The sequence below is a fragment of the Furipterus horrens genome, unplaced genomic scaffold (assembly GCF_987537825.1).
Source record: "Furipterus horrens unplaced genomic scaffold, mFurHor1.1.pri manual_scaffold_2, whole genome shotgun sequence".
Classification (NCBI taxonomy): domain Eukaryota; kingdom Metazoa; phylum Chordata; class Mammalia; order Chiroptera; family Furipteridae; genus Furipterus; species Furipterus horrens.
Window position 1 is genome coordinate 12,143,691 of NW_028327172.1, and position 12,977 is coordinate 12,156,667.

The 12,977-nt window shown below is 40.0% G+C and overlaps 1 protein-coding gene across 6 annotated transcripts in view; it reads left to right on the plus strand.

The window, feature by feature from the left end:
- Positions 1 to 4,776: 4,776 nt before the first annotated feature.
- The window catches only part of AMBRA1 (autophagy and beclin 1 regulator 1), a 170,488-nt gene continuing 162,287 nt past the window's right edge, over positions 4,777 to 12,977 (plus strand). For 3 of the 6 annotated variants that reach the window (XM_090261929.1, XM_090261939.1, XM_090261950.1), the window contains exon 1: positions 4,782 to 4,997. The gene's annotated coding sequence lies outside the window, so the exon portion shown is untranslated. Of the gene's footprint in view, positions 4,998 to 12,977 lie in introns of all 6 variants that reach the window. The other 3 variants (XM_090261914.1, XM_090261923.1, XM_090261960.1) reach the window with 2 other exon arrangements.

Genomic DNA, 12,977 nt, shown 5'->3' on the forward strand with positions numbered 1-12,977 from the left:
CCCACCCAGAACTTATGAAGTTGTGGACTCAGAATTAAGTAAGACTATTGATTGTGAGAATGGCCATGAAGGAGGAAAGGTAAAATACTAACTGAAGGCTGGGGACACCCCAGTTCCTAGCACGTATAATTCACAGGCTTTTTTGGAAAAAAAAAATATGACTGCAACCTAAAATGATCTTCAAGATAATCAAGTATGAGAGGAGATCTCCGGATACCAAATAGAAGCCAGGAAAGTAGACCTTGAAACACAAGTTAGTAAATTAAAAAAAAGAAAAAAAAATTAAAAAAGGGTTTGAAAGGAATCTCCATGTTTGCCCAGCAGAACATTAAGCATCTATCATTCTGTTGAGACTTACTCTAACCTTACATATAACAGTTTTCTTCATGGAAGGACTGATTTCTTGTCATTCTAGAGTTTTAAAATGTTCATGCACTTTAATCCATGGATAAATTCCACCACTGGAAAATTTATTTTGTATCTGAGTATCATTTATATACATCAGAAACATCCTCAAATTAAAATCCTACAAATTTACATGGATGCACGGAAATTTTTTTTTTTTTTCACCACTGCTGGAAATTTATTCAATATAAATTATTCCAAAGAGGGAAGAGCCTCCTTGGATCTCTCTTCTCTGGGCTGCTCCTGTATACACTGCTTCTAAATTCCCACAGTGCCATGAGACCAGTTTACAGAAGAAAAAAAAGAAAAAGAAATTAAAGAATAGAATTGCAACAGCAAAACCTACAACTGGCTCATCATTTTGGCTGCTTAAGGCCTAACTCTTCTTCCTGGACTTCCTAATAAGAGGACTCATGGCATTGCTAGTTATCTCATCCTAGGTTTAGGCCTGATTTCTTCCTCAGAGCCCAAAGCCAAGATAAGGATCAATATCCTTCTGTTCACTCCTTTCCTCTCCCTTCACCCTGTCTTTCCTTCAAGGGGGTGGGTACCCTAGGAGAATTCTATGACAATACAATAATCAACAATCAATATAACAATGAATTATTGAGTCTTAACATCAATATGTAGGCAGTGGTGGTGCATCCCAGGATGATCTTTACTTCTCTCCACCTGTTTTCCTTTTTTCCTTCCTGTAGGTTTGAGGGTTTCAACTGATCTCTTGTGATCTACTCTTTGTCCAATAGACTTCTCCATAAGAACAAGTGCACTGTTGTCGCACTGAAGCTTAACCCACACTTGGAAAGAAACAGTTCTCTAAAGAAATTCATCTGCAAAGCACTGGCTGGTGTGGCTCAGTGGATTAAGCGCTGGCCTGGAAACCAAAGGGTCACTGGTTTGATTTCCAGTCAGGGCATATGCCCGGGTTGCAGGCCAGGTCCCTGGTTGGGGTCTTGCAAGAAGCAACCACACATTGATGTTTCTCTCCCTCTCTTTCTCCCTTCCTTCTCCTCTCTCTAAAAATAAATAAGATCTTTTTAAAAAATTATTTTTTTGATCCTCACTCGAGGATATGGTTATTGATTTTAGAGAGAGAAAGGAGCGGGGGTAAAAAACAAAAAAAAACCACCGATGTGATTGATCAGTTGCTTCCTGTGTGGGCCCCAGGGACTGAACCCACAGCCTAGGTATGTGCCCTGACCAGGAATTGAACCCAAAATCTTTTGGTGCATGGGATGACACTCCAACCAACTGAGCCACCCAGCAACAGCAGAATAAGCCATCTTTTTAAAAATGATTTCACAGAGCAGTCTATGCTCAGCTTCTTCAAAATCTCCATTTTCAGATAGATTTTAGATTTATATTTGCATAACTTTCTGTTGTTTTTCCCAAAGTAAAAGCCTCCAGCCTTTGAAAAACTGAAAACTTCTTGCAGCCTTAAAATTACTTTTTAAAAAGCTTTTCTCACTGAAACCAAGATTTCAAAAATAATGTTATTTGGGTAAAATTTGAATGAGGGCTGTAGTTCTAGACACTATTGCATGTGTTCTAAAGCATATATACTAGAAGTAGAAACTCAACCCCAGGATGACAGCAAATAAAAATCTATTTGCCCATTCCTCATCTGGCTCCAGGAGTGTAGAAGAAACTGCTTATTTAATTGTCACCTAGTATTCATTTGCCCCTGACTTTTGGTGGGTTACATGGCTGCCCAGGATAAAGACTAATTGCCAGTTAGGTGTGACCATGTGACAATTCCGTTCAGTGGAATGAATATAAGTGGAAGTGTCCTGTGATATTTTCAAGATGTGTCTGTATGGTAGGAGACATGCCTTTCCTCTTTCAGTTTCCTGCTGATTGGAATGTAAACGTGATTGGCTAGAGCTTGAGCCACCGTCTTGGACCTGAGATGAAAATCGCTTATTTATTTATTTATAAAAAAGATTATTTTTAGAAAGCGGGAAGAGTGGGGGGGGGGGGAGAGAAACATCAATGTGAGAGAAAAACATCGATAGGTTGCCTCTCTTATATGCACCCAGACTGGGGACTGACCTGGCAACCCAGGCATGTGCCCTGATGGGGAATTGGACCAGTTTATTGGTTGGTTTGTGGAATGACATCCAACCAACTGAGCCATACCAGACAGCATTGATTGATTTTTAGAACAAGGAATGGAGAAAGAGACAGACCGACAGACTGATATTGATTTGTTGTTCCATTTATTTATGCATTCATTGGTTGATTCTTGTATTTGCCTTGAGGATGGAACCTGCAAACTTGATGTACTGGGATGACACTCTAACCAACTGAGCTATCCAGCCAGGGCCTGAAAGGAACTTATTGAAGATATCAAAGCAGCAAAACAGAAACCTGGTCCCTGACACTGAATGGCCACACCTTACCCTGGACTGTACATCTCTGTATTTCTTTTATATGACAGAGAAATAAACCTCTGCCTTGCTTCCTTACTCCTTTTGTTTATGTGTAGTAGGTCCTGATAATAAATAATGAGGTTACAATTGTCTCTTTCCAAGAGTAACAATATCCATTACACAGAAAACGTTTGGAAGCAACATAATATTCCACAATGGGGAGCATGGTCACTGTATCCTTTAAATGGAATAGTGTGCAATTGTTAAAAATAACAACTATTAAAGTCTTTAGTAGGGAAATAATATAATGCAAAACAATAACACCTGTTATTTTTGCTTAAGTTAAACTTTAAAAAAATATGTAGGATAGTTCCAAGGATAACAAGGGAACGTGAACAAATTAAAACTTCATGTTCTGGAAGCATATTATTAAATTATTTTGTAGACTTTGATAAATGTTGCTATAATGTTTACTCCTTTTAAAAGGCCCCTAAAACAGTGGTAGATAACAGAAAACGAAGGTTTTGTCCTCATATTATGGATGCTGGTCTCATCCTGCATTATATATATATGAATTATCCCTGAAAGGCACTTATTGAAGATGTCAAAGCAACCAAACAGAAGCCTGGTCTCTGATCCTGAATGGCCTCACCTTATCCTAAGCTGTAATCATCTCTGGATTTCTCTTATATGACATCTCTGTCATATTTTATATATATATAAATTGTCCCTTAAACATTTTTAGGGACTTAACCGAGGAGATTGTTTAAAAATAACAATCGGCACGCTTTCCCTCTGGGAACATGCCTGTCTTTCCCTTCCCTTTTTTCTTCCACCCAGGTGTGTTAGCTTGGCCTTTCCCTCTCCTAAACTCCAAGGGCCTTTCTTTTGTTTCTGTAACTTGTTTCCTGGGCCTAGGTAGCCTAGCTGGCTCAGTTCTACCACCTCTGCAACTTTCTAAATAAACTTTCTCTTATAATTTGAAAAAAAAAAAAAACGACGAATAAATTATAAAGCTTATGTTGTAATGTCTTTCATTTTGATTGGATTATAATCTCTTAAAGGCTGGGATTATCTTGTTTTCATTGTATAACTTTACTTTCCAAGTCTCCTTCCTTCTTAGGGGGACGTCAGGTAAACGGTATTATTGCTAATACTTGGTAATCCATATTTGTACTGACCTATGTGATTTATTTGAATTGTACCTAGTATGTACATATTAATCCATATTTGTGAATATATTTGTTTTTTTAAGAGACCAGAAAGAAGTTATTGTTGTGAGGATGAAAATGTCAACACACTTTGTCAGGTTCTGAACCCAGAGACTTGGTCATTTTGTAAGCAGCTTACCTGTGGTTGTAGGCCATTGGAAGAAAATAAAAGAGAAAGGCAGTCCCGGTGTAATTGTATTTTTTCTGCCTTAAGGATAGACTACAAAACCCTGAATTTTCCCAGCTTCTCTTTGCTATGCTTATGGGAGCTCGAATGGAGCTTAAATAGACTTTTCACTTCGTTCCTCAGTCTGGATTCTCTCTGTGCCTTTGACACATGTGTGTGTACACATACACATATGTCTATTTATCTATCTAAAATCTACACTTGATCTTAGCCAAAAGACCGAGAAGCGATCTATCTAAAATCTTTTATTTACCTCACTAGTCCGGGAGGAAACTAAGTATCAAATGTGCTCAATTGGGATAGTGTTGGGAGTCCATAAGGTAGTAGGTAAACTATAGTTAAGACAAGTGTTAACTGTGCTATGACTTGAGCTTCAACACTCTCAAGAAAAACTCCAGTTCTCTAAACAATTTAGCCGTCAGCCGACACAGAAAATGGCAGAAACACAGGTTTCTTTACTCCATGGCTTGTGATCGATCGGGGTTTGTTTATTTATGCCTTGGACAGGAGCCGGACCTTGAGTTGAACGGAGATGTTTTTCGGCGCTCGACTGCGGTTCCTTGAACGATTGCGCAGGCGCTCCTCCTTTGATGCCTGGGACGTTAGTGTATTCGGTGATCTTTTGCGCCGTCTTCTAGCTTGATGTCTCCTGAGCGGCGGCGGCGCCGGGTCGAAGGCTGACTTATCCGCGAGGCCCCGCGCTCAGGCTGCTTTCTCCCGCTGGTCGGTAGAGCGGACCCTTGCTTCCTTTCCGCCTCTTCTTCCTCATTGCGGCTCCGTCCACTCGCTGGGCTGCACACCGAGCCCCCGTTCGCCTTCCAGGTAGGCCCGGGAGGAGCCTGGGAGGCCCGGCCCGGCATCCTTCCTCGGTCTGGTTGAGAAGACCTTGGCGCCGGCGGGTGGGCGGGCGGGCGGGTCGGCTGCGGAGACGCGGCCAGAGGAGGAGCTACCCGGCTGCGTTCGGGGGCGCGGTCGGCGAGGCGGTGGGGAACTGAGGGAGAAGCCGGAAGGAGGGCGAGTCGTTGGGGCTGCTCCGTGTGGTTCGGTAGGGAGGGGATGTTGGGTCTGGGGCGGGTGTCGGCACCCCCAGTGTGGGGGGAAATCGCTTCCCAGGAACCGACAGAGCAGTGTGCACTTTGACCCTGCCTTTCTTCTCCCGGGCCCCCAAGCTCTCTTGTCTGGACTCAGTTGCACTGGGGACCCCCAATGAGCTCTGCCTTTGAAGGGACTCTCGAGTAGGTGCTAGGTACCTGGAACCAGGTCCTCTGGCTCCTCTGAACGAAGTGTGATGTTCTCATCTTTTGGGGGGAAGGGAAACTGAGGCTGAGGTCTGGGATGTGACTTTCCTCATACCCCCAACAGATCTTTAAATGCGATTTGTCGTTTGATTGTCTGTGGTTCCCCCTTCCTAGGAGTATAGATTTGTCACTGGAGACTTAAGAAGTGAAGGAACCGTGCTATCTTTTGTCAGTTTTGCTTTTCAAAGTCGGCATTATTTTCGCAAGACTAGCAGTGACAATTTCATTGTGTTTCTTGAAAGAAAATTACGCTTGTTGTTTAGTTTGCTTTCTAGCTGATACTTATTTCTCTTTCCCTTCAGCTTGTTTCTCGTGAAAATCCTTCAGTTAATGGTGTTAAGAGGTTAATGTCTAACACGGTGGTTAAGATTTTGAAGTCAGATATTTGTCCTGAGAGAGTTTGCTTTCTAAGAAGAATCAAAGGAAAACCCAGGATTCTTTTTTTTTTTCAGAACAGTTGCTTTATTTTGGAGTAGTGGTTTAGTCACTGCATGTACTAGAGTTAAAAGGGCTGAGTGTAACGCTCATTCAAATATTGAGATGTTTTAATTGAAAGTTAACATTCTGGGAACTCCCTTATGTTTTCCTTCTGTCTCCCAACTTGGAAGCTTTGGGGACTAAGTGTTCTTACTCATTTTATTTTCATTGGATTCAGTGTCATGATGCTAATTTGTGTAACTCCTTTGTTGAAAAAAATAATTAGCGGAGAGGTCATTCTAGGTTGAATAACTATTTCCATAGTACGTAAAATAAGTAGGAGAATAGTTTTTAAGATAGAACACTGTCTATCTTTGGATAGACACTATACAAGTCTTAATGTTCCTTTAACAATTTTAGAATCACGTGAGTTTTGGAAAGATTATTGTTCCTCTAGTTTATTTTTATTTTTGGTGAGGTCAGCAAGAATTAAGTGAAGGCCCTTGATTATGAGTGATTTCCTAGCTACCAGGACTTCAGTGCTCCTAGGAAGGGATTAAAGGAAGAGCCACCAGGCAATCTTTATGGGGAGTCTAGAGCGGGAAATTACGCTCAGAATATGTGTTCTCTGAAAAAGCTTTTATGGCAGAAGAGAATTAATATCAGAGGAAAGAATTTAGAGACGGGACACTGTCCCCCAGGGATTGATAGGTTCTGCCCAGAATTTAGAGGTAATGAAGTATCTCAGTGGCTCCTAATGAATACTAAGTACTAAACGCAGTTTGCTGTGAGTGTCAAAAAGAAATGTTAGGAACATTTTGTTATGTTTTTGTAAGAAATAATTAGCAGAGGATTAAGGTGAATTGAGGAGGAAAAGAAATGTGGTGGTTATGGCATGGAAATTTTACAGATACAGCTTCTTACCAGCTTCTCCCCTGCTTTGTGATAGAAACTCAGTCAGCTTTTATTTTTTCTGGTTAAGTCTTGTGATATTCTGTCAATGTCAGATCATGCTCTTTGCTGTCCTTTCCTTTCAGAAATTTACAGGCTCAGAATGAGACTGAATAATTCTATCTTCTCTTTCAGTAAGAAAGTTCCAGGGGATTAGTAAAGATGTCACCTTCTTTGAAATGTCTTCTCAAACTTGACCTGGAAGGAGTTATGTATATCACTTGAAAAAAAGTAGTTACTTTCATTAGCAAAGTAATAACTTAGCTTTATACTGTATGTTTTCAACATGTGTTAAGAAGCTTATAAAACTTTTATATATATGTTTTCAGCAGTAAAGCGTGATGCTACGAGTGACACTTCTATATTTTTGATCATGCTCCTTTAAGCTGCTTATTAATACTGAATCCATGCATTCCTGGTCTTCAGGGAGCTTCATGAATGTTGGCAATTTATGCTGACAGTTTTTCACTCTTAAAGGAATTGGGAGAAAAGGTTTTTGTTGTTACCACACTTTGGTCTCTTTTATAAAGCTATGCCTTAATAGAGTTTTCTTCTTTTCTTGGAAGATTTTATTTATTTATCTTTAGAGAAAAGGGAAGGGAGGAAGAAAGGGAGAGAAACATCCATCAGCTGCCTCTCGCACCCCCCCAATCGGGGACCTTGCCTACAACCCAGGCACGTGCCCTGGCTGGGAGTTGAACCGGCGACCTTTTGGTTCGCAGGATGATGCCTGACCCACTGAACCACACCAGTCAGTGCTGATAGAGTTAATTTGGAATGGGACGTAAGTCTTTTTGCCTAGTGGTTTGGTTTATAAAAAAACAACCACCACCAGAAAAACAACAACCAAAAACACGCCAAAACCTTAAGTTCCTTTAATCATAGTCATTCTTGTTTCTTCTCCAATTGTTCCTCATAAACCCAAAGAGAAGTTTCTGTTTCTTGTCATAATTTGTTTAAACAGAAGTACTATGGTACAACCTGTTCTGTGGTTTGAGGGTAATTTATATTTTACATTTTAAAGTCCCTTCTCTCCCTCAAGTTAATTAGACCTGTTTTTCCCCCTTTCCCAAAACTAAAATTAGTTACTGATAGATAAAAAAATTTTGTGATCAGTTTTTGTCAGAATGTATAATATTTATGTGCCCAGTAGTATGTGGCAGTCTGCCCAAGTGATGAGGTAAGAAAAAAAAAAAAAAAAAAACAGATTAAGGAATCAGGAGATGAGGGTTTAAGTCCTAGGTTTACCAGCTTAATTAGCTGAAAACTCTTGTACAAATTATTTAAGGAGGCTGTAGCGAAGGTGACTGACCTTTACGTGTGCTTAATCAATCTTATTTAATACTCATAATCGTCCTTCAAGGTAGATTCTATTTTCCCTATGGATACTGAACTCAGAAAGTAAATACTTTGACCAAGATCACACAGAAAGTGTATAGCAGAGCTGGGCTTCAACTTCAAGGCTTTGAATGCTTTTATGAGTCTATATTTAAAGAGTGGGAAAGATAACATTTCTATCATAATACTTCTGTTGAAAAAGTACAGGAAGCTTCTTTGAAAAGATAAAGTGCTCTTCAGATGAGATTGGGCGCGTCCAGGGCGGTACGGCCATAGCCAAGGTAAAGTGCTCTTCAAACGTTAACTTCTGTGCTATCTTACAGCAACAATGAACAGATGTCATCTAGGTTCTTGGACTACTTGTTTCTTTCAAGGCACCATTATGCTTGACTGTTAAGGAGGATAGAGAGGATAAACATTATACCGTCATTGAAGGAGCTTACTAACATGATGTAGAAAGGAGGAAGTGTGCGGAAGTGCTAGTGAAAGATGAGTTTTAGGTGCTGCATGTTTAGGTGGAGTGAGACCAAGCATCTTTACCCCATCTCTTCCACTCAGTCCCGGCTGTGTGTCTGTAGGTTAGTGTAGTACCTTTTCCAGCTTGTTCTCTGTCTCTTCCTTTGCTCTTAGGGTTATTTCCACTTCTCCATCTAAACTTTTCCCCTTCTTCATTGAGTGTTTTCTTGTACTGTGTTTATTCCTGAGGTATGACATACGCCTGTCGGACCTTTGGAACTCTTTCTTTATCGTGACTCTATATTTCAACCCTTACCTTTTCAGACTTCTGTTCCTCCAGCAAATATTTACTGAATGTGCATTAGATGCCAGAATACAGAGCTAGACATGCGGATTCTTGCTCTTACGGAGTTTATTCCGGTGGGAAGCAGAGTTGACCAGGTATCTGATAAATACTGACATTTAGGCTGTGCTCTGAAGGAAACAACCCAGGGCTGACAGGGAGAGATGCAGGAGTGAGGCGGGCACTGTGTATTCACAGGGATTGGGGTTGTCAGTCATGACACCCTTAATCCCCCTACAAAGTTATGGTTACAACATACCATTCAGTAAATTATGGTTGCCCGCTGCTGCCACCACACAATAGAAGTCTTCATTTAAGATTGCTACATGTAATGTTTGTCTGTTACTTAAAGTGTGATGACACTGGGTTTGCTGTGGCTTATAAATATCCAGCAGGCTTGACTAATGAGTTTAGTATTTTAATTCTAATGTGACCTAAATTTAATTAGTTCTCATTTTTTCCCCCCAAATAACTATTCCTTGGAAGTTGAATTCAGTGAATTTGAACACTAGATACATGCCATGCCTTCAGGTGTATTTGTAGCAGGGAATAAGCTGAAGTGCTTTATTTAAGATGACAGATTTAGGAGAATTGTCCTGAATTTGAGAGAAAAATGTAGGCATCTGCTAAGTGTTTATATAATAATATCTGTAATCTTCTTTGGTGCCTTTCTTCTAATAATAAAAAGTACCTTTTAAAAATCTATTGATTGATTTTAGAGAGAGAGAGGAAGGGGTGGAGAGAGAGAGAGAGATAGACAGACAGACATCGACACTGACCCATTGCTCCAGTCATTCATGTGTCCATTGGTTGACTCCTGTATGTGCCCTGACCAGGGATTGAACCCACAACCTTGGCATATCCAGATAATGTTCCAAGCAACTGAGCTACCTGACCAGGGACCAAGAATTAAAAGTATCTTTCAAACATTCTTTTTAGTACTACCTATTGGAATATCTTTTTTCCTTTCGTTTTTAAAAAAAAGTATTGATTTTTCTTAAGAGAGAGAGAGGAAGGGGGGAAGAGAGATAGAGATAGTGATTGATTTGTTGTTCCACTTATTCATGCATTCATTGGTTGATTCTTGTATGTGCCCTGACCAGGGAGCTAACCTGCAACATTGGTGTCTTAGGACGACAGAGCTACCTGGCCAGGGCCTTCCTTTTTTTTTAGAGAAAAGATGAGGGTAAGAACTGAGCTTTGGAACATAGCAGCATTTAAAGATTGAGTCAAAGGGGAGAAATCAAGGATTTTGAAAAGGAGACCCAGTGAGGGAACAGGAAAATCCCAACAGTGAGACATTGAGGGAAGCTGGGGTGGGGAAGGAATGTTTTAAAAGTAAAGAAGCTTGGGCCCTGGTTGGATAGGTTTCTTGGTTAGAGCTTTGTCCTGACATAACAAGGTTGTGAGTTCGGTTTCAGGTCAGGGCACATACAGGAAGCAACCAATGAATGTATGAATAAGTAGAACAACAAATTGATGTGTCCATCTCTCTGTCTCTCCCTCGTTCCCTCTCCCCTTCCCCTAAAATCAATACATTAAAAAAAATTAAAAAATAAGGAAACTCATTACTTGTTTGTATTTCTGCTAAGCGGTCAACATAGGTAAGAATATAGAATTAGCAGTTGGCTTTGGAAAGAAGATCATCAGTAATCTCCATAAGTGATCTTGAGGGAAGGCAAAACTGGATCAGTCTGAGAAGTAAACGTGAAGTGAGGAAGTGGGAACCAGCACTGCAGAGTGGAATCATACTTTTTTCTGTAGAATTAACTGAGATAGATTTCACATTTCATCATTTGTTTGTTTCAGCTTCCCAGGATAAGACATATATTATTCCATCAACCAGAGTTACTTTGTTTTAGGCATATATGCCAATCATATAATGAAACATCCAAAATTTTGCTGAGTTGAAGAGGATTAATATGCATGTTTGATTTGGGGAATATTTCAGTCTACCTGACAGGTGAAAACAGGGCAGAAAAATGTCTTCCCGAAGTCTTGAATAACACTATAGTGGCATTGACTCTAGAGCCAAGCAGTCTGCATGCAAAATCTCAGTGCCTCTACTTACTTCCTAGCTGTGCGAATTGAGCAAGTTGCTTAACCTCTCTGTGCCTCTCCTCATCTATAGAATATCATATAATTGTAAGAATTAAATGAGTTGATATATGTAAAGAACAGCACGTAGCACTGTATGTGCCGGTGTCATTTTCAATGTTGTTATTATAACAAGATAAAGACTACAGAGGCTGTCCAGAAAGTATCCAGGCACACAATGTGAAAAATAGAGGAATTTATTGGAGATGCAAGATACAAGAAACATTGTACATAGGACAAAGACACCTCAGTTCCCTTCAAAGTAGGCACCTTGGGACCTCACACAGTTCTCCCAGCATCTCTTCCACTGTTCAAAACATTCTACAAAATCCTATGTTGTAATCGCCATCAGCTGCCCTGTCTTACTTTCCTGAATCTCATCAATGGTTTGAAATCTCTTCCCTTTATCAAAGGTGATTTTAGTTTTCGGAAAAGCCAGAAGTCTCAGGGCACCAAATCTGGGCTATCGGGGCCTGAGACACCTGGGTGATTTTGATGTTTCGCCTAAAAACACTGCATGAGAGGAGTCGTGATGCATGAGGAGGCGCCTTGTTGTGATGAAGCTGCCAGTCACCAGTTCCCATAGCTGTAGCCTTCTGAAGCATCCAGATAGTTTTTATGGAGGAATGTTCAAGCTTAATGCAAGATTGGATGGAGATTGGTTGCTTTACTTGCTCAGTCATTTTGAATGTGAGGGCCACACAGTACACATGTTCACCCAGTGGCATCTACCACCCCCACTGACTAGTACAGTGAAGTCATCATTGTTCATGCATGTGCATTCCAGTCCACTCTCGTTGGCTGCCAGGTTACATCCATGGCACAAAAACCGTTCTTGTTACATTAACAATGACTGGACTTTTTCTGGACAGACCTCATCTTATATATCCTTCAAAACGAGAACAAATAATGGTGATATTTAGATTGAAGTTAAACATGTTTTGAGAAAACTTGAATAGGGAATAGGAAGTTGAAGCAGCATATATGCACCTCCTTCCCCTGAATGCCCTTCAGGCTAAAGTAAGAGGTAGAGTCCTTACTGGAAAAAAACCTAGAAAGCAACAGTGTCTGAAAGAGTTCCAAATATAAGATAGATGGCAAAAATTTGAGGATTTTGTAATATATGTAGCAAAACAGGCTAGAGCCATTTTAGGAGCAGAAGAACATTTCTTTGCAGAACAGGTAGAATATATTAGCACTTGAATTTTACCATCTATTTATTATTTTATTTTATTTTCAATATTTAAAAATTTTCACCGAAGGTCATGCTTATTTTTTTTCAGATATAAAACAAGTTTATCTTTAAAACAATGAAATTCTCATTAGAATATTTTATATATTCAAATAACTGGTTCAGATATCGAACTGTATCTGCATAAAGGTCGAGTTTTCATTCTATGGTAGTTCCATTAAATGCATTTTCATATTCTTAATGAGATAGTCAGTTGATGTAGTCACATATTAATTTTCTATTGAATGAAAATCCTTTTAGTCTCCTCCTCTGTGTGTGGAATTCCACATTTGTCAGAAGAATGCTGTCTGGACGAGTATTTCTTCTTTTTATCTTTGTTGGACTTAATGCAGCTCGATTTTCTGGAACTTCTGGTTGTCTCTAGTTGTATTCCTTCTTAGTTGTGGAGGGAGATGCAGCGTGTCTGTCTAGGTCTCCATCTTGGCTGGAAGTCTATTTTTTTAAAATATACTTTATTGATTATGCTGTTACAATTGTCCCAATTTTTCCCCCTTTGCTCCCCTCTGTCCAGTACCCCCCTTCCCTCCAGCATTCCCACCCACCTTATTAGTTCATGTCCGTGGGTTGTGCCGGTATGTTCCTTGACTTCTCCATTTCCTGTACCGTTCTTAACTCTCCCCTGTCTATTTAGTACCTACCAGTTATGCTTC